At 48.2% G+C, this 25,349-nt stretch overlaps 1 protein-coding gene across 1 annotated transcript in view; it reads left to right on the forward strand.

Annotated features, from left to right (window-relative positions):
* The window catches only part of MEIG1 (meiosis/spermiogenesis associated 1), a 212,286-nt gene that overhangs the window by 55,106 nt on the left and 131,831 nt on the right, over positions 1–25,349 (forward strand). The gene's annotated exons all lie outside the window — the stretch shown is intronic.

A 25,349-nucleotide genomic window follows, 5' to 3' on the forward strand; every position in this document is an offset into this window, starting at 1 on the left:
TTTAGTTATTTAACAACATGAAGCTATGTATGTATACTAATGTAAGCATTCCTCCATAGAAACACTCTTGATTGTGGGTTTAAGTAATTCCCTTTTCCTACAGCTTGAGGCCCGCATAAGGCTTGAGTGCCCCCTTCTACATGGGCATGCCATCAATATTTATACATAGGTACCCACACTCACGTGCCCGCTCTCGTCAAACCGGGCGCCTTGGAGTACAGTACTCGAAGTGCTACAGTGGCTATAACTGCATCCCCGAAGGCCACTGTTTCCTGTCCGGTCACCTCTTGTATCATCCTTGGTAAAAAGTATTCTTCCACGTGCCTTGGTTTGCTCCAGGGTGAAAACCAGCGCAGCTCTCTGTAGTTCCCTGTAGTTCCCTGTATTTGCCAAGGCCATCTTTGGTCGAATCAGGAGTATTTTTTTGTTTAGGAAGATCACTCTACAGTTGTACCGGACATTTCTGTGCATCACAGGCATGCCCACATCGCAGATTATGTTTTGGGTGACAGGCATTTCCAGGAGCTTGGCCAGGACTTGGAATGAATGTAGAAGGGTATCACTTTCGTAATAGTGATCTGCGCAACCATAACCACATATTTCCAGTTCTGGTCCAAGTCTGTACCTGGCACCTTTCTCCTTTGCAATTTCAAAACTTTTTGCAATTCTTTCCAAGTTTCCTTCAAAATCCAGAGCCCACTGGTTCAGGGCACACCTGGCCACGGTCACTTTCCGCCCCATTTCCGATTCTAACCGTGACGATTACAATATATCTATATTGATTTAAAAGATCACGGGCGGCGAGAGCGCGGCTTCTGCAGCAAGTCTCTGCTTTCGAGGCGCTGTAGACTGCAGCTTGCACTTCCTGCTGTCTGATCGTGCACCGAGCCGGGCAGTCTGCTTAAAGAGATATGATTCCTCCAAAGCAAGGATTCTGGTGCGTGAGGTCACGTGGCAGCTTACTCAGCCCCGGTAGATGTGTTGATAATAACATCAGGAACTTCTACGGGGAGACTGCAAGAGCTAAAAGCATATTTCATGAATTAGTATGTGCAGCGCAATGATAAGAGTTCACAATACTTAATCTTCTTTTTTTGTACCAAGATGCTCATTTCGCACTCCTGCTGTTCCCAGGCACTGAAAATAACCACCCCTATTACGGAATGTTTACTAACATTGCACGGGTGAAAGGCCGAGTCTGTGAGTTACTCCTCCCCCCCTTTCAGAGTATAAATAACACCCATCTCAAGAGATGTGCTGAGCAGAGGGACATTCACTAAATTGTAAATCGCCCTTTCTTTCGACCCTCGGCTCCAGGGGAGAGAGCGGGGCCTCACCCCAGTCACCGGGAGGGTCTCCAGCGGGGAGCCAGACGCAGGAGGGGCACTTCAAAGCCCGTCGCAGTGAGCTGCTAATGCCCCATTAAGCCCTGAAAGTTATTCTTTCGTGCTTCTGTGTCCTTCCCGCCCGCCCCAATAAACAACTAAGTCAGACCCCCTCAGGATATAGGCGGCTTTTGTAAAAATGCCGCGATTCCTACAAAAGTGCCGATTTCGCGGGCACTTCTGTAAAAATCGCGGCATTTTTACTAAAGTGCCGATTTCGCGGCAAATCGCGATATCCTGGAGGGTCTGACACATGCATGATTCAGGGGTGCAACAGGGTGTCAATGTGACACCTTGCCATCCTTGAATATGTTCCCCCTATTACCGATTCGGTATTTACAGAATCGGTAATAGTGAATGGCTTCCCATTCATTCCTATGAGCCTCCAGGCCCATAGGAATGAATGGGAAATACCGAATCAGTAAATACCCAATCAGCAATACCGAATATTATCGATTCGGTAAAATTTACCGAATTTTTATCTACATACTATTTACCGATTCTGAAATACCGAATCGGTTAAATTCTGTAATTTTAGAATCGGTAAATAGTGATTACCTACATATAGCCCTATGTTTGCATTTTCATTGTTTTAATAAATGGCACGGGGATAAGAAACAGTAGGCGGATGGCTGTGGGGAAGGTATAGCCGCCCCACCCCCATCCCCCCTCCCTCCATCCCCCCAAATGTTCTAGTTACTTTAGAGCAATAGGGCGACAGGCACTCTGCACCATTGGGGAATTGGGCAATTTTAGGTCCGGAGTCCGGGGAGGCAGGGAGGGGGGTTGTTGGGACTTACTAGTTAGTATATTTCAATTGAGTGACAGGCCAAACATTTTTACAATCAGGGTTGAGAAGTTAGGTGCACGGGAATTGATACAATAAAAAGAAATATATATATTTTTAAAAGTATTCGAGACAGGCGCAGATGTGCTAGTACATTGAGTTTTCTTGCCAGCCAGGAGTGTGATGTGTACATGATCCAGGAATGCTCCATCCATTTTGCGACATCATACAAGCACCCAGAACAGCAGTGGACCCTAGGGCCTTCCTTCTAGTCTGGGGGGGAACAACAGTAGGTCTGTAGGAGTGGCTACCTTAGTTAGAGGGAGGCGTTTCTCAATGGATCCGATCACCAAACTGGAGGGCCGCAGGGCTCTTGTCATTGACGGTTCGAGGGCAGGAGAGCCATTAGACTTATCAAATCAATGTGTATGCCCCTTCTGACGTAGGCGAGCGATGAGAGCTGTTTCAGCGCCTCAGGCCACAGCTGGTCACCTCAAGAACAATTTTGATGGGTGTGGATTTCAACTGTATTCTAGAAGCAGGTAGACAATGCGGGCCAGGGCTGGGAAAGGATGGATTGATGATGCTGCGAAACTACTGGTGGAGATGGTGGGTGAGGCCTCCCTGACAGATGTTATTGGGTCAATGGGGGCGAATGCCAGGAACTTCATCTGGATTCACCATGATGGTTCCTTGCTCTCCTGGATAGATTTCACCTTTACCTCTCAATCAGTGAAGATACGGCAACATTCAATGGTGACAGTGCATTTCTCTGACCACAGAGCTAACCACTTCCAAGAGAAGCTGATGGGCAAGTTCCTGACAGGTCCAGGTACTTGGAAACTGAATAGCTCTCTGCTGGAGAAAGAGGGGTGAAGGAGGAGCTGAGGGAGACATACATCCAGTGGCAAGCCATGAAAGACACCTTCCAGTCCACAGGAGAATGGTGGGAATGGGTCAAAGGCAGGATCCAGGATTTTTTCAAGAATGTGGCCAGACAATTTGCAAGGGGGAGAAAGAGGGAGTTCAGTAGGCTACAGTAAGAGCTGCAAGAACTGCACGACCTCCAACTCCGGGGATGGAACGTCATGAGCCCTCTGAAGGAAGTCAAGAAAGAGCTGAGCGAGCACTTTCATGATGAATCAAAGGTGGAGAACCTGGAAAATGGGGAGAAATGCAACTCCTTCTTCTTTAGGAAAATCCAGTCTGCACACACCCCTCTGGTTCAACTGCGCAATAAGGAGGGAACCCTCTATGACACCAGGAAGGATATTGGGAAGGTTTTGACAGACTTCTATGGGGACCTCTACTCACAGAGAAGAGGGCAGAGGGAGATTAAGCAGAAAAGCTTCTGTCTGGTATCCCGAGAACTGTTTCCCCAACAGTGAGAGAAGCCCTTAAAGCCCCCTCACTTTGGAGGAGCTGCACCTTGCAGTTAGATCCTTCAAGTCAGGAAAGACGCCAGGTAGTGACGTTCTCCCAGTCGAATTCTATGCCTCACTGTGGGACCAGACCTCCTGCAGCTGTATGAGGAGATGGAGATGAAGAGGGAGGGATTCATGCCCCACACTCTAAGAGAAGGAACGATCGCACTCTTGTATAAACATAAAGGGAAGAGATGTGACCTTGGCTAAGACACTGGTAAATAGACTGAAGGGCACCATGGGAGAGTTAGTTCACCCAGACCAAACCTGCGGGTCCCGGGCGCAGAGTCGCAGAAAGCCTGGCACTGATCAGCGACACGATCCAGTACATCATGGACTGCAAGATCCGGCTGGCCTAGTCTGTCTAGATCAGGAGAAGACATTCAACAGCGTCTCCCATGAATTCATGGAGAGGGTACTGCATGGATTTAGGGTGGGGGAGCGGTTCTGCGGTTATGTTAAAATAATGTATAAAGACATCTTCAGTTCAGTCATTGTAAATGGTTGTAACACAGACCCCTTTCCTGTCAGGTCTGGGGTAAGACAAGGCTGCCTGCTCTCGCCCCCTCTGTTTGTTTTGGTTATAGAGCACCTCACTGAATACATCAAGAAGAACCCGAACATCAGAGGGATCCCGTCACCCGGCAAAGCGAAGAAAGAGGTCAAGTGTGTGCTATACATAGACGATGTCACTCTCTTCTGTGCAGATGGGAAATCGGTCCAATCCCTGCTGGAAGCATGCAAGGACTTTGGCATCAGGGGTGAAAATCAACGTGGACAAATCGCAGGTGAAACTCTTCAGGCAATGGGACCTCTTCAATGAGCCTTTCCCCTTCCCTATCGAGGCAGGACTGGTAAGATCCTCGGCGACTGGTTTGGAGGACCAGGGGTAGCTGCAAAGACCTTGAATGAACACTTGGCCAAGGTGAAGCAAAAACTGGGCCTCTGGAGTATGAGAAACTTGAGCATTGAAGGGAAGGCTCTGGTGCTCAGGAACGACAAACTGCCCGTGCTGCAGTTTGTGACACAGGCCTGGCCACTCCTGGCCAACGCAGCATGGGCAATAAACAGCTTGGTCTTCCATTTTGCCTGGCACTCAAAGATGGACAGGGTTAAAAGTTCAGTCATGCACAAGGAGCACCGCAAAGGGGGGAAGGCAGTCCCAACATCCTGACAATCCTCAGGGTCTTCTTTGTGTGTGCCTGTGTCCGAAGAACCCTGTCAAATGTGTACAAGAACCACTCCACCTACAAGGTGTCCCGCTTTTTCCTTCTCTTGGCGTGGAGACGACTGGGGTGGAATAAGTGGGAGAATGGCATGACATTTAACTGGGACCTCACACAATACTACAGGGAGGTAGAAAAGTTTGTGGAGCGATTTGGGGTGAACTGTGTTGCTCCTAGCCTTCGGAAGCCGAGGACAATCCACAAACTCATCAGGACCAGTGACACCAAAGAACCAGTGGGCGACCTGTCACCAGCAACGGCAACGCTCATGTGGGGAAATATATTCCACCTCCCTCATCCTCGCTCACACCCCGTGTCCGCCACAGCAACAGTAGAGGTCGATCCTTCTGCCTTTCCACAAAATCCTGGAACAGCCTTCCCATCCACCTTAGGACCTCTTTCTCCCTCCAGGAATTCAGTAGGAGACCTGGCTCTTCGACTGAAGCCTCTGAGCAGCCTTGGACCCAGTGCCTGGATTCCCTCATGGGTGATTAACAGGCTCTATAAATCCTGATTGATTAATTGATTGATTGCCACAATTCATCTTCTGATTTTGTTTGATAACACACTTCTGGGATGGAAGAGCTTAGCTCTGTTAATGCAGTCTATTCATCAAATAGTCTTTAGTTCCAGCTCCATACCGCTCTAACACAAGATGTTGCTTCATTATGGGAATTCCTTTTCTAGGACAGCTGGGGACCTTACACATGCCCATAGTTAACAGACTAATCTGAAAGAGACTATTAGTTATGGATTCCTCACCTTAGAATTACCCCCAGGCGTCAAACTGGATCAGGAGAATTTTTCTTCAGCAGTACCTCTGCTTGTCGGTAGGTGGCGTCGATCGACTCCGCGTTGGCGTTGTGGTCGCCAGAATGACTTTGTGGTATCTACTCAGACGCCGCCCCTGCACGCTGACAGCAGTTCTTTCTTTTCCACATCAGCCAACGCAGTTCCGGAGTGAGCGGTACCTCGAGTTACTTTTTTACTCTCCTTTTCCGGCTTTTTGTCGGCATCTTTTCGAGTCTTTGGACTCCTGGTGCACATAGGGATGTCCCATCCTCGAACCAGCTTCAAGGCTTGCGACTCCTGTAACAAATTTATGTTGGTTACGGACCCACATCACGTGTGCCTTCGGTGTTTAGAGCACGACCACGACCTAAAGTCATGCTCCGACTGCCGGGCCATGAATCAGAAGTCTTTGCAGGAGCGGTCCCGAAAGCTTCTTGAGGCCCGGCAGTCCACTCCGCTCCGCTCGAGGTCCCAGTCGAGAGGGAGGTTGCAGACAGGTGTGGAGCCATCACCACCACTCATCGTCGAAGTCTTCGTCTTCGGGTAAGTCGAAGCACAAAAAGAAGGCGAAGAAGCATTGTCGTTCTTCAAATATTTTCAGAGCTAAAACAAAATTAGAAAGAGCAAACTATATAATCTAAAACACCGTTCCATGATTTTGAATGTGTGTATAATTTGGGCTTCATGGCTGTTCTTCTTTTTGCACATATGTGCTCATCTATGTAGGGATCATGTTTGCATCCAAGTCTCCTCTGACTATAATTTGTGCCTCTTTATTTTTGAGTCTTCAGTGAGTCATACTTTTAAGACGCTCTTTAAGTCTTGACAATGTAGTTAGAACGGTAGGATTGACATACACATTCACTACTAACAGGAGAGTGATTTGCGAAGATCTAGATTCCCTTCAATTGTCCCTCACTATGATGTCCAATTTATCCCTGGGATCTGTGTAACAGTTGTGCTCAGGTTTGATGCCACATATTACTAAGCCCCTAGATATCCATCCCCTACGTTGATATAAATATAAATGCCATAGGATATAATGTGATCCATTTTTTGGCTGATGGGATATCCGTCACCGTTGTGATGGAGTAACCCGTCCGCTGAGATCTAAATCAAGCCCTTATACTCTGAAATGCAATTCAAAAATACTTAGCGGGACAAGGCAGAAGTCTGTGGCCGAGAAGGGCTCCACAAGGCGGATAGTCATTGGATGAGGTCTCGGTAAAGCTGTTGACCATTGGTTGGAAAGCTGAGAGAGGGAGACATTCAAAATGTGCCTCAAGGAAGATCCCTCTCTGGCTAGATACTTTTGGTGCCTTTGCCTGCTGAAGATTTCTACGTTCGCACGTAGTCTATTTTTCGGAGCGCGGATTCCTCCAGTAAAGTAATTCTGCAAGCTGTAGCCGAACACAGATCCACGGGACCATATACCCTCTCCAACATGTCTTGTTGAAACAGATTTGCTGCTGCGGAAGAGATCCAAGTGGGAGCAACCTGAATCTTTGGCCCAAAAGCAACGCTCCTTCATTGTGTTGACTTGACATGTGTGTCCCAGTCCTCCAAAGGTATTTGGAGCCAAAAGTTTTTTGAAGTCCCAGGTTTCTCAGGATGATAGGAGTACATTTTGAGACAGCCAGTTTCAATCTGTGCGCCACTGCATTTTGGTGCGCCGTCAAAACAATCCTGGGGTGCCTTAAGCTACATCATTACTGGATACCAGTGACGTGATTCTGTAACTGCATATTTTTTTCAGAACTTTGGTGATTCTCTCCATTAAAAAATGAAGAAGCTGTTTTCCTACTTCAAAGCGCACAGTTCGTGTAGCCGATGATTTTGGAATTTCTAGCAAGAAATTAAAATACTGTATGGGCCTTGAAATGTAGTCCTGAACCTCTATCTAGTGGAAGAAACTATGTTACACTCTAGTTCTGTTTAAAAAAGAATGCAAAATGAATGCATACTAACTAGGTCTTCAGCTAGAAAATTAGGCACCCATGCACTTTTCAGTGCTAAAGTCAAAGATTAATAAGGGGAGAATGTGGTGATGGATTTTAGTGGTTTCGTTTGTTACATTCCTTGTAAAAGCAATGGCCTATAGTTGAAATGCTGGAGTAGCTTCAACCTCTGCTGAATTATTCTGTTCAATATAGCATGTAGGTGTTGGTACACCCAGGGCCGGACTGGGAGCCAAAACAGGCCCTGGCAAACTGCTCAGCCAGCCCTCATGGGGGTTAGGAGGGTTGGGGCGAGCTGTTTGCTAGGGCTCCTTCCGTCCGATTTTGCTACAGGGGGCACATATTGCCGGCCCTCGGTAATAAAAACTGCCTCCCAGGGCCCCAAAACTGGACCCCACCCTGGTGCTCCACCAGAGAAATGCCCGGTGTCTGCTACGGCCAGTCCAGCCCTGGTACACCTGACTGAGACCAAATGCTCTTTATTGTAACCGTGGGGATCCTGCTTTGCCACTGACTCCGGACCCCACCAGTCCATATTCTCCTTCTCTTCTGCAGCTCCTGCAGACATCTGTGACCTGCATGGCAAATGTTATTTTATTTTTGTCATGATTACCACCACTTTCAGACTGTATTTTATAGTTTTGATTGAGTAGTCACCTTACCTTACCTACGCTGAGTGGTGGGAGCACTACTGCAGATCCCTCAGACGCTGTTTGTTTTCGCGCTGCAGGCGCGTGGTGACTGTGACTGTAGCTTCCCCCTGCCGCCGGCAGTCTCCATCAAGCGGCCGCAGAGCGGAGGGACTACAGTTCCCAGAATTCCTGGTGACTCAGCCCCGCCTACCCACGCCCACTGCCATGCCCGGAGGCGCTAAAATCATTGTTGCTCCCTCGGTGGAGCGGGAGCTCTTTTCAGATTGCACTTTACCTACGCTGAGTGGTGGGAGCCCTGCTGCACTTGAGATCCCTCAGACGCTGTTTGTTTTCGAGCTGCAGGCGCGTGGTGACTGTGACTGTAGCTCCCCCCCGCCGCCACCAGTCTCCATCAAGCGGCCGCAGAGCGGGGGGACTACAGTTCCCAGAATTCCTGGTGACTCAGCCCGCCTACCCACGCCCACTGCCATGCCCGGAGGTGCTAAAATCATTGTTGCTCCCTCGGTGGAGCGGGAGCTCTTTTCAGATTGCACCTTACCTACGCTGAGTGGTGGGAGCCCTGCTGCACTTGAGATCCCTCAGACGCTGTTTGTTTTCGAGCTGCAGGCGCGTGGTGACTGTGACTGTAGCTCCCCCACGCCGCCGCCAGTCTCCATCAAGCGGCCGCAGAGCGGGGGGACTACAGTTCCCAGAATTCCTGGTGACTCAGCCCCGCCTACCCACGCCCACTGCCGTGCCAGGAGGCGCTAAAATCATCGTTGCTCCCTCGGTGGAGCGGGAGCCCTTTTCAGATTGCACCTTACCTACGCTGAGTGGTGGGAGCCAAGCTGCACTTGAGATCCCTCAGACGCTGTTTGTTTTCGAGCTGCAGGCGCGTGGTGACTGTGACTGTAGCTCCCCCCGCCGCCGCCAGTCTCCATCAAGCGGCCGCAGAGCGGGGGGACTACAGTTCCCAGAATTCCCAGAATTCCTGATGACTCGGCCCCGTCTACCCACGCCCACTGCCGCGCCCACAGGCGCTAAAATCATTGTTGCTCCCTCGGTGGAGCAGGAGCCCTTTTCAGATTGCACCTTACCTACGCTGAGTGGTGGGAGCCCTGCTGCACTTGAGATCCCTCAGACGCTGTTTGTTTTCGCGCTGCAGGTGCGTGGTGACTGTGACTGTAGCTCCCCCCCGCCGCGGCCAGTCTCCATCAAGCGGCCGCAGAGCGGGGGGACTACAGTTCCCACAATTCCTGGTGACTCAGCCCCGCCTACCCACACCCACTGCCGTGCCCGGAGGCGCTAAAATCATTGTTGCTCCCTCGGTGGAGCGGGAGCTCTTTTCAGATTGCACCTTACCTACGCTGAGTGGTGGGAGCCCTGCTGCACTTGAGATCCCTCAGACGCTGTTTGTTTTCGAGCTGCAGGCGCGTGGTGACTGTGACTGTAGCTCCCCCCCGCCGCCGCCAGTCTCCATCAAGCGGCCGCAGAGCGGGGGGACTACAGTTCACAGAATTCCTGGTGACTCAGCCCCGCCTACCCACGCCCACTGCCGTGCCAGGAGGCGCTAAAATCATCGTTGCTCCCTCGGTGGAGCGGGAGCCCTTTTCAGATTGCACCTTACCTACGCTGAGTGGTGGGAGCCCAGCTGCACTTGAGATCCCTCAGACGCTGTTTGTTTTCGAGCTGCAGGCGCGTGGTGACTGTGACTGTAGCTCCCCCCGCCGCCGCCAGTCTCCATCAAGCGGCCGCAGAGCGGGGGGACTACAGTTCCCAGAATTCCCAGAATTCCTGACGACTCGGCCCCGTCTACCCACGCCCACTGCCGCGCCCGCAGGCGCTAAAATCATTGTTGCTCCCTCGGTGGAGCAGGAGCCCTTTTCAGATTGCACCTTACCTACGCTGAGTGGTGGGAGCCCTGCTGCACTCGAGATCCCTCAGACGCTGTTTGTTTTCGCGCTGCAGGCGCGTGGTGACTGTGACTGTAGCCCCCCCCCCCCGCCGCCGCCAGTCATCATTGCTCCCTCGTTGGAGCGGGAGCCCTTTTCAGATTGCACCTTACCTACGCTGAGTGGTGGGAGCCCTGCTGCACTTGAGATCCCTCAGACGCTGTTTGTTTTAGCGCTGCAGGCGCGTGGTGACTGTGACTGTAGCTCCCCCCCGCCGCCGCCAGTCTCCATCAAGCGGCCGCAGAGCAGGGGGACTACAGTTCTTAGAATTCCTGGTGACTCGGCCCCGCCTACCCACGCCCACTGCCGCGCCCGAAGGCGCTAAAATCATCGTTGCTTCCTCCGCGTCGCGGGACGCGCGCGGGAATAGCCGGGCTAAGCCCGGGCAAAGGGCTGGCCGTCCGGGGCTGGTCGGGCTGGGCTGGGCCAGACCTCTTGATTTCTTTCAGTTACCCTATACGCACTATTGGGAGGCTCCCTGTTTGTCATATAATTGCCTAGCTGGGCGCTGTGATATATATGTTGTAGGAATCGATCATTATGTCTAATATAGGCCGGAAATTGCTGGTAGGGGGTTCTGTCAGAGGCACATTGGATACCTTTATTACGAGGGCCGCCTCTGTACTGGAGCGTGAAATTGCATACACCGAGCGGCGCATATCCTCTGAATGGCAGAACAAACGCTCCTCCTTAGGGGCTATCCAGTTGGTAACTACCCCTTTGCACGATGAAATTAGCAGAGAACGGACAAGTGAGATAGGCATTCCCCTCCAGTTACAGGACTTACATGAACGACCAGTGAGATCTGGGGAAGACGATGCCATAGATCTTAGCCTAGAATCATTAACTGTACCCTCTCCTGAGGTACAACTACCAGATATATCTAGCAAACTTATCAATAAAAAGGGTATTATAATTATAACAAAACTTCCAGGTTTAGGTATCACTACAAAAAGAAAGCAGGATGGAAATAAGCAAAGGGGAAGTCGATCAAAAACTCTGAGAGTTACCAAGAGCCCCATTAATTTTGAAGGACCGGTAAAAAATAAAACTGTTCATGAATGCCCGAGTATGCCCTCTCACCAAGATCTGATGCGAGATATAGAACAACTGATTAAATCCTTATTATTGCCTCTTGTTGAGAGGGTAAAGAGAATGGCGGAGCAACTCGGGTCTATTCAAGATACTGGGTCTGTTAAAACATCTTTACTTAAAGAATTGTCATCAAATATGCACCCCGATATCTTTCGCCCCGGTGATAGCTCCAAAACCAGCCAATCCGGCAAATGGTGCCAAGTTGCCACTCCTTAATCAAGATGGCATTATAGTCACGCAGACCTCTGATACAATTCCTGAATCTAACAAGCCCAGAGACGCAAGTGGAAGTAGGCAAGTAGTAAATTTAGACAACGAACATTGTAATACTGTGAGGAGCCTCCATATGGACACAAAGTCTAAAAGTCCTGCTCAGCACATAGATCTCCCACCAGAGTCAGAACCTTATGTCATCGTACTTACTGGGGTACCAGAACTGTTAAAGGGGAAATTTGAGAGTCACCAAATGCTAAAGAATAAGGTTATGCACTGGTTATGAGTAAACAGGCCATTACCCCCACACACAGATGGCAGAATTCTACATGTTAGAAGGTTGGGCTGGGTGGGCCGAAGACCGAAGGATGCACCTGGGGATATTGTCATCATAAATTTCAAGGACTACAGGGCAACAAATCATATCAGAGATTGGTATTCTGAGGGCTATGAAGGAGGCATAATCACCCGAGATCTCAGCTATTTTTATCTAAGGCCCTAATAGGAAATTTCATGCGACCAGAACATCTAAATACTCGGAGTCTGGTTACCCCAATGTATAACATTGCCACTTTTAATCACTTCTCTTCACTTTGTGGGATCGAGGGGGTCGATTGACCTTTAAATAGGATTGATGAGATTATGAGGGAGTGTGAGATACCCATAAACTTTACTGATGTAATAACAATTAAAGATAAACCTGTAAGTGGGCAAGTACAGGAACAAGGAATAATCCGCACAATAGAATCTAGTACATGCATTCCTAATGGCCAAGGGCCACAGGAACTCAATCCTTTTGCAGAAATATATAGACCCATTAGAGCAAAAATACCCCACAATAAGGTTAGAAGTAAAAACAATCCAGACTTGAGAATTCTGAGTTGGAATGTTGCTGGCCTATAATCCAGATTAAGAAATACTGCCTGGTTGCGTATAATATCCTCTCAGGATATAGACATGTTACAAGAAACATGGGCAACACGTGATCTATATCTCGAAGGTTTCCATTGTTTTAATCTAGTGGCACCCAAGCCCAATTTTGGAAGAGCTGTTGGAGGCCTATTCATTGGCATTAGTGTATTGCTAGGTGGAAGTATTAAAATAGTTCATACAAACAGTCTTAATTTCCAAGCAATAGAGTTTAAAAGTCGAGTACCCTTTTATTTAATACATTTTTACAATAACGACTTTAACTCAATACCAAATAAATTTATTTCCGAATTAGAGAAAGTCGGGGACGATGGTATGGGGATTGTTTTGGGTGGGGATTTTTACGCAAAAATATCTTTGGACCCAAAAGGCATAGGATTACGGCACGCTGACCAAGCAGAACGGAGAGGAGTACAACTATATTCGTTACTTAAGGAACATATCTTGTACAATGTAATGGACCTAGGTCAAATCCCTGTTAATCAGTTAGTACCGACGTTTAGAGGCATGGATAGTGCTTCTTCTACTATTGATTTTATTTTTATAACTTCGAGACTTGCAGATTGTCTACTGACCAAAGAAGTCCTTGAAACTGATTTTGGGGATCATAACCCGCTTGTAGTGGTACTAAGACTTGCACAATGCCCTGTGTATAGTAGTGCTTTAGGGGTGAGGGATTTAGTCCTAACTACAGATAAACTAAGACTAAAATGGAGGGGAGTAGATAGTGGGGCAATAACTAAGACTTTACTAGAAAAATACTCTCCTTTAATCGCCACATGTCTGTCGAACAGAGCATCCCCCATTAGCATAATTGCAGACTTTACTATACTCTGTTCGAAGATTAGATCTCTACTATCAGTACCAGTTTGTCAAGGGCGAAAAGACCCAAGATGGTTTGATCATAACTGTTCAAAGGCAAATAGAAGTTTGCGTATGGCTTTGACCACAAAACCAAGAGTAAATGCTGATATTAGAGTAGCCAGGAAAGCTTATAAAATTGCCATATTTGAGCGGAAGGGGACCCTTTTGAGGGAACGATGGGGAGCTCTTGTGGTAATAGCTGGAAGATCACTGGAAAGCCTTTTTGGTCTGCAGTTAGAGAGCTACAAAATAAGGGTCAGCATTTAACCCCCATCAGCTGTAATATCACTAGTAAATCATGGGAGGATCACTTCTCCAAAATGTATGCATCACCTACATATATCCCAGATCAGTATGTGCAGGGCCACTCTGGAAACTTACAAGTGACATTATTAGAAGTAGAGGAGGCTATCGCACAGAGCCTTGGCAATAAGGCCCCTGGTCCTGATGGGCTGCCAATACATATTATAAAATGGAAACCGGATCTTTGGGCTCCAGTTTTATTGAACGTCTTCAATAGTCTCCCAGAAGCCCCTGTGCATGATTCATCGGCAACTAGATTAATTGTCCCAATATATAAAAAGGGCAATCGGTCGGAAGCAGCAAATTATAGACCGATTTCCCTGCTGGACCTGGACACCACCCTTAAGATCTTGGGTCGTATTATTTATAATAGGATTCTGACATGGTCACAGGAAAGTGGTATTCTATCACCATGTCAATTGGGCTTCAGAAACAGGGTTGGCACAGTAGAACAGTGTCTGAATTTAAATCTGGTTAGCAAGTATAATATTGCCCGTTCTTCCCCCATTTATTTAGTGTTTATGGATCTATCATCCTCATTTGATTTGGTAAATAGATCCAAACTCTGGCTAATTTTATTAAATTATGGTTTGGATGAATCCTTAGTCCACTTTTTAGCATTCCTGCATACTGACCTCAAGGCACAGGTACGGATAGGCCAAGGGGGGGAATTGTCAGGGGCCATCAAGATAGGAAGGGGAGTTAGACAGGGGTGCGTTTTAGCACCCCTCCTATTTATTATTTATATTAATGGACTAAGCAGCCACCTAAAGAATGCAACTTTAGACGTCCCCCTAATTAATGGTAAACCGCTGTCTGTACTTCTTTGCGCAGATGATGCAGTTTTAATGGCCCGCACTCCAAATGCCTTGCGCTCCTTGACCCAAAGTTTTGTAGATTACATGGACAGTTTAGATTTATGTGTTAATTTAAAAAAATAATTTATTATGTCTTGTGGCCCAGGGAAACGACAAATTAATTCTATCAATGTAGGGAGTAATAGACTTACCTCTACACAGAATTTCCCATATTTGGGGATGATCTTTGCTGCGAATGGCTCGTGGACTGGGCATGTTGCCCAGGCCACGGGCAAATTCTCAAAGGTCATTAATTCCATCTTGAGTCTCCCCCGACCAAGGAAAATAGGTGCCACTGAGGCTATTTTAAGGATTTTTAAATTGCAGTGTGTCCCCATTGCTACTTACGGTGCAGAAATATGGGGTTTGGCGGAGACCAGGTGTATCCAGCAGGAGGAAAACCGGTTTTGTAGAAAGCTGCTGGGCACGCCGATCTCTACCGCCCAATATATTTCCCATAGAGAATTACGTCTGTCTTTTATTAGTGATTTTATCAGGGCTCGTCCTGCGCTATTCTGGCATTCAGTTTGGAGGAATGACGCAGCCACATTATAAAAGACTATCTTGGTTGTGAAAGAGGGCTGGAGATCCCCTGGTTATCAGGGGTGTACAAAAGTTTGTGCAGTATAAACAAAGGGGACATCTTTTTGGATCCGGGCCCTTCTATATCCGTACATAAGAATGAGTTGAAGAAAGCATTTTATTCACTTTATGATACGGACAGGATCAGGGAAGAGTCCAAGAAATCTTCGGTCCTTATTTACATGGGCAGGGAAACATCTAGCTGTACTCTGCCGTTCTACCTTATGCTACCCATAGCAAATTGGGAACGAAGTTTATTGTTTAGATTGAGATCAGGGTCTGTTAGATTCTTATTGAACTTTCCTTTAGGTTATTCATCAATGGTTGATAACCTAAAATGCCCCTGCGATGGAGTTAGCGCACAAACGGACTTACACTTTCTTTTTACTTGTAAATACTATTTAAAATATATAAAATGGTTTTTAATTCCCCTTTTTAAAAAATACAGACCAATTACTATGGGGGAATCTTATCAATTATTGCTTTCATTGGGAAATGAGGAAATAATTTGTCGCACTAGCACTTTCTTGACGACCTCGGTACGTGCTCGAAAAATGATGGACAATCTTTGACTACTCTTATTTTACAATTGGAAAGACTGTTGCCTGATTTAAATCTGTATGTCAGTATTATGTATTGTGTATACCTTATTGGTTTGTATGTACTTTTATACAAACCAATAAGGTTTGCTGCCACTGGCAATAGTGATTACCATAAACTTAATGAATTTGCTGCCACTGGCAATAGTGATTAACATAAACTTAATGGTGTGTTAACAGTAATTAAAACAGCAGTAATTGGACCCCAATTTTAACAGAAATGCACTCTTCTCCTGTAGTATCCCTTTATAGATTTGCATGCTTGAATCTTCCTCATCATCATGGTGGGAGTCCCACAGTAACAGTAAAAATAGCAGTGCTGAAACATTAGCATAGACCTCCATAGAAAAAAACAACAGTTTTAATAACCCCTCAACATCATTTTAAAGCACCCAAAGTTCAGCTAATCAGAGCAGAGACCCTAGAGTATCCTTCCCCTACAGAGCCACCATACCGTAGATTTCTTACCGCACGTCATGTTGTAGGGAGTCTCAGAGCTCTGCTCAGTGACAGTGTTTTCTTCATTCAACTTTTGACCTCCAGCTTTCAGCTATTCTGCAACATCTTAGGTCCGCTTGAACAGTGTCTTTGCCTGTTTTTTCAAGCAAAACACCAGGGCCTAAAAAAAGGCTGTTTAGGCTCTACAAGACCTGTGGGAAATATAGACTTTTCTAAGAAGATCCTCACAAAGAGTGCCTGTATTGCCTCTACCCTGATCATAAACCAAGGGAATGCAAATATTGCCCCACATTTTAAGCCCAAACCCTCAAGGATACGAAGGGTAGGCTGCCTCAGACTCAGGGTCTGGCCCTGAGGAGACAGCTCATTCCTCTTCCAGGACTCTCAACAATCCAAGTCTCAAGAAAAGAAAAAACCTGAGGGGAAAAACCTCAAAAAACTCCATGCGGAGCCTACTAGATCTGGTTCAGCACCAGCTTCTGCTCCCCATCCTCCTTTCAAGGACCTTTCTTCTCGCCCATCAACAGCTTCATAGTCGAAGATGCCCCCGTCTTTGAAGAAAGTCGACGTTTCTGCACCCTTGATGACCTCGTCAGTGACAGACACCACGATGACGATCAAGACGTCGATGGCAGCAGCGTTATCAGGCATACAGCTGGTACTGGTTGCGTCATCACTGTTAACGAGGTCATTACCGTTGACAAAGATTTAACCATCTACCATCTGTCTGTCGGCAGCACTGCCTACGTGTAAGAAATGGGGGTTACCCAAATCTCCAAGGGGGTAGCATGGCATCAAGCGGGCAGGCCAAACTTCGAGGACATGTGAAGCATTCACGCAGTACCCACAGACGACACACCAATCACACCACAAAAGAGTCACGACACCACCTTTGGTTGGAAAAAGATTAAGTTTAGTGATGTCTCCAACCTGCAAAGTAAAAAGGAACAAAATAGTGGTAGTCACAACAAGGCGCCAACTGGCACCAGAGCCAAGTACTTCAGAGGGGGATTATTTACATGGGACAAAAAGGGTTGAGTCCAAAGTCCATGCTGGAAGGAAAAAGGATGGTTAATTAAACACTAGACCTGTGGCCAATCTGGCGGGGCCAACTCAGGCTCTCATCCTCGGGGAAAGGCTGTAATTGCAAACTCCAACATTAAGCATAAACACACTTCCTGCGTTATAACGCCAAACCCCACCCCTGTAAGGGAAAAACAGAGCATCACAGCACATTTAATAATAGACAGGAGCACCTGTAATGAATCAGCCTGTCTGGCCCATCAATCTGGTACATAAACCAGGGCCTGGAATAACACCTCATACATAACCCCTTGTAAGGGAAGCCCTCATAGCAGCCCAGCATCTAATAGCATGCGGGTCAAGTCAAGTCAAGTCAAGTCAGAGAATTTATATAGCGCACTACATACCCAGAGGGTCTCAAGGCGCTTAGAAAGGGGAGGAGGATTACTTGTCAAATATCCACGTTTTAAGTTGCTTTCTGAATGCTAGGTGGTTCTGGGTAAGGCGAAGGTAAGCGGGGAGTGAGTTCCATGTTTTAGCAGCCAGGTATGAGAAGGATCTGCCTCCCATGGTGGTCTTGTTGATGCGAGGTACCGTGGCGAGGGCTTGGCTGGAAGAACGTAGTTGGCGGGAGGGGGTGTAGAAGGACAGTCGTGAGTTGAGGCATTCTGGTCCGATGTCGTAGAGTGATTTGTGTGCGTGGGTTAGCAGTCGGAAAGTGATCCTCTTCTCGACGGGTAGCCAATGGAGGTCTTTAAGGTGACCAGAGATGTGTTTGTTGCGTGGAATGTCTAATATGATCCTGGCTGAGGCGTTTTGGATTCGTTGGAGTTTCTTCTGGAGTTTAGCGGTAGTGCCTGCATAGAGGGTGTTTCCGTAGTCCAGTCGGCTCGTGACCAGAGCATGGGTGACTGTTTTCCTTGTTTCGGTGGGGATCCAGCGAAATGTTTTTCTGAGCATGCGAAGAATGTTGAAGCAGGAAGAGGATACGGCGCTGACTTGTCTGTTCATTGAGAGTGAAGAATCCAGGATGACGCCTAGGTTCCGTGCGTGGTCTGTCGGGATGGGTGCTTTTCCGAGGGCTTCCGGCCACCAGGAGTCGTCCCATGCAGAGGGGGATGTACCTAAGATGAGGACTTCTGTTTTGTCTGAGTTCAGTTTCAGACGGCTTTGTTTCATCCATTCGGCAACTTCTTTCATTCCTTCGTGTAGGTTAGTTTTGGCGGTGTTGGGGTCTTTGGTGAGTGATAGGATCAGTTGGGTGTCATCCGCGTAGGAGATGATGTTGAGGTTGTGTTGGCGTGCGATGGCCGCGAGGGGGCTCATGTATACGTTGAAGAGGGTGGGACTGAGTGAGGATCCTTGTGGTACGCCACAGATGACTTCAGTGGCCTCGGACTTGAATGGTGGAAGGCGGACTCTCTGTGTTCTTCCGGTGAGGAAGGAGGTGATCCATTCAAGTGCTTTTCCTTGTATTCCGATGTTTCTGAGGCGCTGTAGAAGGGTGCTGTGGCAGACTGTGTCGAATGCTGCAGAGAGGTTGAGGAGGATGAGGGCGACTGTGTCTCCATTGTCCAGTAGAGTTCGAATGTCGTCTGTTGCTGCGATGAGGGCGGTCTCAGTGCTGTGTTTTGCTCGGAAGCCGGATTGTGAGGAGTCGAGGGATTTGTTGGCTTCGAGGAAGGCGGCGAGCTGGTTGTTGACAGCTTTCTCGATGACTTTGGCCGGGAATGGAAGGAGCGAGACGGGGCGGTAATTTTTGAGTTCGGTGGGGTCCGCTGTGGGTTTTTTCAGAAGGGCGGTGAGTTCAGCGTGTTTCCAGTCTTCCGGGAAGGTGGCGGAGTTGAAGGAGCAGTTGATGACGTCTCGGAGGTGCGGTGCTATGACGGAGTCTGCTTTGTTGAAGATGTGGTGAGGACATGGGTCTGTGGGGGATCCTGAGTGGATGGAGTTCATCAGGCGGATTGTGTCCTCAATGGAGATTGGGTTCCAGTCGTTAAGGGTGTTCACGGGGGGAGAATGTTCAGCAAATGGTAGGGTGGGTTGGTTTCCGGGTTGGTTGTCGAAGCTGTTGTGGATGTCTGCAATCTTGTTGTGGAAGAATGAGGCTAGGGAGTCGCAGAGGGCTTGAGAGGGGGTGATGTCGTTGGAGTTGGCCGAGGGATTGGAAAATTCCTTGACGATGTTGAAAAGTTCCTTGCTGTTGTGGGCGTTGTTGTCAAGTCGATCCTTGAATGCTGTTTTCTTGGCCTTTCGGATTAGTTGGTGGTGAGTGCGGGTGGCGTTTTTGAAGGCGTCCTTGGTGCTAGTGGTTGGGTCTTTTTTCCAGGCCTTTTCAAGGGAGCGGCAGAGTTTCTTGGACTTCTTAAGATCATCGTTGAACCATGAGGCTTTTTTGCTGCCAGGTTTGCTTTGACGTTTTTTCAGTGGTGCTAAGGTGTCGGCGGTGTTGGATAACCATAGGGTGAGGTTGGCGGCGGCTTCGTTTGCGTTAGAAGAGTGGGCTGGGTCGTTTAGAAGGAGCGAGGCGGAGATCTGGTCCGTGGTGATTTTGTTCCAGTTTCTTTGCAGAGTTGGTTGGAGATGGTTGGTGGGTTTTGGCTTGTTGTAGGTGAAGTGAACGCAGCTGTGGTCAGTCCAGAGGAGGTCCGTAGTGTGGCTGAAGGAGACATGATTGCTGGAGGTGAAGATGGGGTCGAGTGTGTGACCTGCGATGTGGGTGGGGGAAGTGACCAGTTGTTTCAGTCCGAGGTTGGCGAGGTTGTCTAAGAGGGTGGCGGTGTTGCGGTCGTTGATCTTTTCGAGGTGAAAGTTGACGTCTCCCAGAAGGATGTAGTCTTTGGAGGGGAGCGCGTGTGGGGTGATGAAGTCCGTGATGTCTTCACTGAATTTTGCGCGGGGTCCTGGTGGTCTGTAGAGGAGGGTGCCTCTGAGTGTGGTCTTGGGGTCGATGTGGATCTGGAAGTGAAGGTGTTCGGAGTTAGCGAGGTTGGCGTCAGAGCTGGTTGAGATGCGGATTGATTTCTTATGGACGATAGCGATTCCTCCTCCTGTGTGTCCGGTACGGTCCTTGCGTGTGATCTTATAGTCTTCAGGGATGGCAATGGTGATGTCTGGGGCGGAGGAAGCGTTCATCCAAGTTTCTGTTAGGAAGGCGACGTCTGGAGAGATGGTGTCTAGTAGATTCCATAGGTCAATGGCGTGTCTGTGGACCGATCGCGTGTTGAGAAGGATGCACTGTAGGTGGTTGGGGACGAGAGTCTGTGGTGTGATCGTAGCGGAGATGTTGTCGGTGCCGCTGAATTTGCAGGAGTAGCAGGAGAAAGGTCCATGGGTGTGTCCAGGAGCGGCTTGGACGCAGTTGGGGGCGCGACCGGGGTCAAGGGCTAGGAGGGTGGCGGCATCGTAGGTAATGCGGGAGGGCTGGGGAGCGCGAGGGGCAGGGGGTCTGGCGCTGGGCGCGGTCCAGGCGCGGATGGGCGTAGACGGGCTTACCTTTGGCGCACCTTTGGCGTGTACGTAGCGCGTGGACGCTGCGCGTGGGACCATCTGACATTAATGGACAGAGGAGGGGGAGGGGCGAGGGCGGTTCAGCTGGGAGGCGGGTCGGGCTAAGGAGGAGGTCAATAACAACAAAAGGGAGGCGGAGGGGTCAGGACGGAGAGAGCGCTTGGGGGAAAACACAAATGCTGAAAAACGCTATTAAGTCAGAATGCTAATAAGCAAGGCGGCGATTTTGAGCACAAGCACCAAATCTGCAAATAAAGTCACGCTGGCAATGTAACAATGCGAAAGGGCAAATCAGCTAATTAAGTATGCAAATGGGCAAAAGCGTTAGACAGAGCACGCAGCGGCAATCAGAGCACAAAGCAGGCTATAGTTTTAAATAACACTCCAAATCAAGTAATATGCGTTCTGCAACGATACCGCAGCAGCAGGGGAGCGACCACTCAGCTCGGAAGCGAAGAGCGAGTCACGGCGCTTCCAGGTAATGGAGCGCTGTTTGTTTACTGTGGGAGGGCGGTTCAGCTGGGAGGCGGGTCGGGCTAAGGAGGAGGTCAATAACAACAAAATGGAGGCGGAGGGGTCAGGACGGAGAGAGCGCTTGGGGGAAAACACAAATGCTGAAAAACGCTATTAAGTCAGAATGCTAATAAGCAAGGCGGCGATTTTGAGCACAAGCACCAAATCTGCAAATAAAGTCACGCTGGCAATGTAACAATGCGAAAGGGCAAATCAGCTAATTAAGTATGCAAATGGGCAAAAGCGTTAGACAGAGCACGCAGCGGCAATCAGAGCACAAAGCAGGCTATAGTTTTAAATAACACTCCAAATCAAGTAATATGCGTTCTGCAACGATACCGCAGCAGCAGGGGAGCGACCACTCAGCTCGGAAGCGAAGAGCGAGTCACGGCGCTTCCAGGTAATGGAGCGCTGTTTGTTTACTGTGGGAGGGCGGTTCAGCTGGGAGGCGGGTCGGGCTAAGGAGGAGGTCAATAACAACAAAATGGAGGCGGAGGGGTCAGGACGGAGAGAGCGCTTGGGGGAAAACACAAATGCTGAAAAACGCTATTAAGTCAGAATGCTAATAAGCAAGGCGGCGATTTTGAGCACAAGCACCAAATCTGCAAATAAAGTCACGCTGGCAATGTAACAATGCGAAAGGGCAAATCAGCTAATTAAGTATGCAAATGGGCAAAAGCGTTAGACAGAGCACGCAGCGGCAATCAGAGCACAAAGCAGGCTATAGTTTTAAATAACACTCCAAATCAAGTAATATGCGTTCTGCAACGATACCGCAGCAGCAGGGGAGCGACCACTCAGCTCGGAAGCGAAGAGCGAGGTATAACGGGTATAACCATAGGTCCCTCAGGCCGCCTTTGCAAGATCTACAGGGCAGGTCACTACAGCACCTTAACACAGCAAGGTTTCCTCTATCATAAACCTAGGGGTACCAAACATCAGGCGGAGTAGGCCTGAATCAAAGGACCTATGGTTATACCCGCATGCTATTAGATGCTGGGCTGCTATGAGGGCTTCCTATTTATACCCTCCTCCCAGGCAGTGCCAGGACCTTCTAGAATGTTGGCACATCTAGCCTAAACTGGTTCTAGGGGAGGGGTGAGCACCCTGGGTGCCAGGCTTTCCCTGCAAAAGCTAGGGGTAGCTGGGTAATATTATCCAGACCGCTGACCTAACGCAGTCAGGTGGCACTACCCAGGGCCATGGCATCCATTTTAAGACTCAGTACATTTTAGTCAGGTACATTTTTAAAATGGGGATTGTTTTCTGCACACCATTTAATCACATTTAATTTTACAACAGGCAACTCTTACCACACATGGTCCATACATTTTTAATACCATGGGGGAGTCATTCAAATTAGGGGGGCAAAAAGCGAAAAATTTTGGGGGAAAAAGGCCAAGTCCAACACTACGGATGCCCCGCCAACGAAGATCTCTCACGCAGTGTCGTCAGTGTTGCAGACAGTTATATCGTCAATGGCACCATTATCAAGCATGTCAATGGGACAGTCGATGGAGGGGAAAACCAGCTTGCTGTACCCACCAAAGCAGATAAAGAACTTTTCAAAAATATCCCATTTGCCTCCAACTCGTCTCCTGGACTTCCAAGAGTCTGAGGATGAGGACTTATTTAGCCCTGCTTATAGTCCATCCAAGTTAAGGGTCAAATGTCAAGACTCGGATGATGAGAATGACAAGGACAACAATCCTTCCACTTATCTTTAAGGAGATTATTAATTCACAGATAGAGATCCTTCCTCTGTGCTGCGACTTGACTCCTTCCAGGAGCCCTATCCCTATGACGAATGAAAGAAGGAACGCCATCCTCTCCAAGAACCCTCTGTTACTGTTACTGTTACTCTTTAATATCAGACTTAAGACACATGATAGACGACTATTATAGATGCTTTCCTGAAGCCAATACTGCTCAGCGGGCTCCTATTGCTACCCTTACTGGCCAAAGCAATCAAAAGTCCATAAGGGAAAAGGTATTGCCTCTACTTATCATCATCACAGAGATCACCCAGGATACGGATCCCCACCAGATGGAGGAAGGTGAAATCCATACTGATTTGGGCGTTTGTAATGAATGGAATGATTATATAGCCAACACACAAGATGATGGACGGAATGTTGCACATTGGCAAAACATTTACCACCAGTCACAGATCTGAGTTTAATCCATCGTTATTTTGCTCACCACGCCACTCCAGTTTAGACATGGCCATATGCAAATCAGTCTTGACCCTGTGCCTCATGGGAACCGTCAATCCCGAACTACCAAGCCATGTCTTCCCTGGACCGGAATTAAGCATCCTAGCACCGGTTTCTGGCTATCAGCCGTCATCAGCCAGGATAGCTTGACTCCAGTGGCATAGTGAGCACAGGACCCACGTCTGGGCAAACCCTTCCCACATAGGGCGAACAGCAAAACACACAAGATGATGGACGGAATATTGCACATTGGCAAAACATTCACCCCCAGTCACAGATCTGGGTTTAATCCATCGTTATTTTGCACACCACGTCACCCAGTTCAGTTTGGGTCCCATGATTATGTAGCCCCCATCCCACAATCTCCTACCCAAACTTCTGCGCATTCACCACCTGCAGATATTGGTGGTTTTCATAATCTGTTACAACGTGCCTCCAAGCGCTTTGATCTACCTATCCCAACCAAGTAGGCTGAAAGTTTCCTCCATGATTTCAAATGGGCACTTAGCACACCATTAGAGAAATTCCCATAATGTTATTTTTTTTGTGGCAGGAGGGCCTCAATCTCATAAGAACACCAGCATCTATACCAGCAGTCGTACCAAAGCTAAACAAAAAGTATTAGGCCCCTGAGAACTCTCCCACATGACTTATTGGGCATCCTAGGCCGGATTCAGTTATTATGCAGGCAGCACAGTGATGAGTCAAAAACCTATCATCTTCATGTATGGCTTCACTGGATAAAGAAGAACGCTGTCATAACAACATCAGGAAAAGGTTTTCTGCTCTGGGAGCCACCTCCATTAGAGCCTCCAATGCTATGGCCATACTAGGGAGATAAGACCAACAGATGTAGCTGGAATCTCCTCTCTGTTGGAATATCTTCCTGAGGATAAGAAGAAGGAGGCTAAAGACCTTCAATCTGAAGGTGAGAAAACCTCTTATGTAGTCAGCAAGGTTGCCATGGATGTGTCATCCACTGCATTTCCCCAGATGGCAGGAGCAGCGGTACTGCGTCGACAGGGATGGTTGAGGGCTACCACCTTCGTTCAGAAGTGTTAGTCAACACTTTTAATGGGAAATATCTTTTTGCCAAGCACATAGATGAGGCGTTCCAGTCCATTAAATCGGACACGGCCGAATCGCTAGGCGGTCTCCATTAACCTGTTTTCAGCCAGTTTGAGGAAGAGTTCGGGCCAATACTTATCTGGGCCGCAATTTCACCAGCGGTCCCAACCCTATCCCTAGAACACCTACCAATCATCATTTTACAACCAAGCCACCGATCCAACACCATGCCTTCTTATTTAAGACACTCAGGGCGTAAATGTCAATAATCAGCTGGGAAATCTCCAGACTCCAACAGAAGAAAATGAGATTCACAGGGCCCCTGCCACCACAGTCCCACTTCAATTCGGTCACACCTTCTCCAAATTCTTTAACCCTTCGCTGCTCATGACGAGCTCAGCTCGTCATGAGTCACACTGGAGCTGTGCTTATGACGAGCTGAGCTCGCCATGAACAATGGTAAATCCTGAGTTGCAGCTCAGGAGGAAAATCTCCCTAGCAGCCAAGGTGTTAACAAATGGAAATCCATCTCGACAGACAGGTGGGTTTTAGATATCTTCTAGCATGACCCCACCCTGGAATTTGTTCAGCACCCTCCACCACGGAAAGCTCCTCTTCATCATCATCCTGATCTCAGAAAAGAAATGCAATCTCTTCTTCCCAAGATCGCCATGATGCAACCATTGCGATCAGGGTTTTTACTCCCAATTCTTCTTCAACATGAAGACAGGGAAATTAAGGCAGGACCTCAGGTTACTGAACAAGTTAATCAAAAAACTGTTGTTTGGATGCTCTCACTACACAAGATCCTTCTTCACAAGGAAAAAGGGAATTATCAAACCCCCATCTATCTCCTCAATGCCTAGTTCCACATTCCCATACATCCCAAGCTTTGACAATTTCTCAGGTTTAAAGTGGCAGGGTGCCAATACCAATTCAAATTGCTACTCTTCGGTTTCAA

Source organism: Lissotriton vulgaris, chromosome 1_1 (genome assembly GCF_964263255.1).
Source record: "Lissotriton vulgaris chromosome 1_1, aLisVul1.2, whole genome shotgun sequence".
Lineage (NCBI taxonomy): Eukaryota > Metazoa > Chordata > Amphibia > Caudata > Salamandridae > Lissotriton > Lissotriton vulgaris.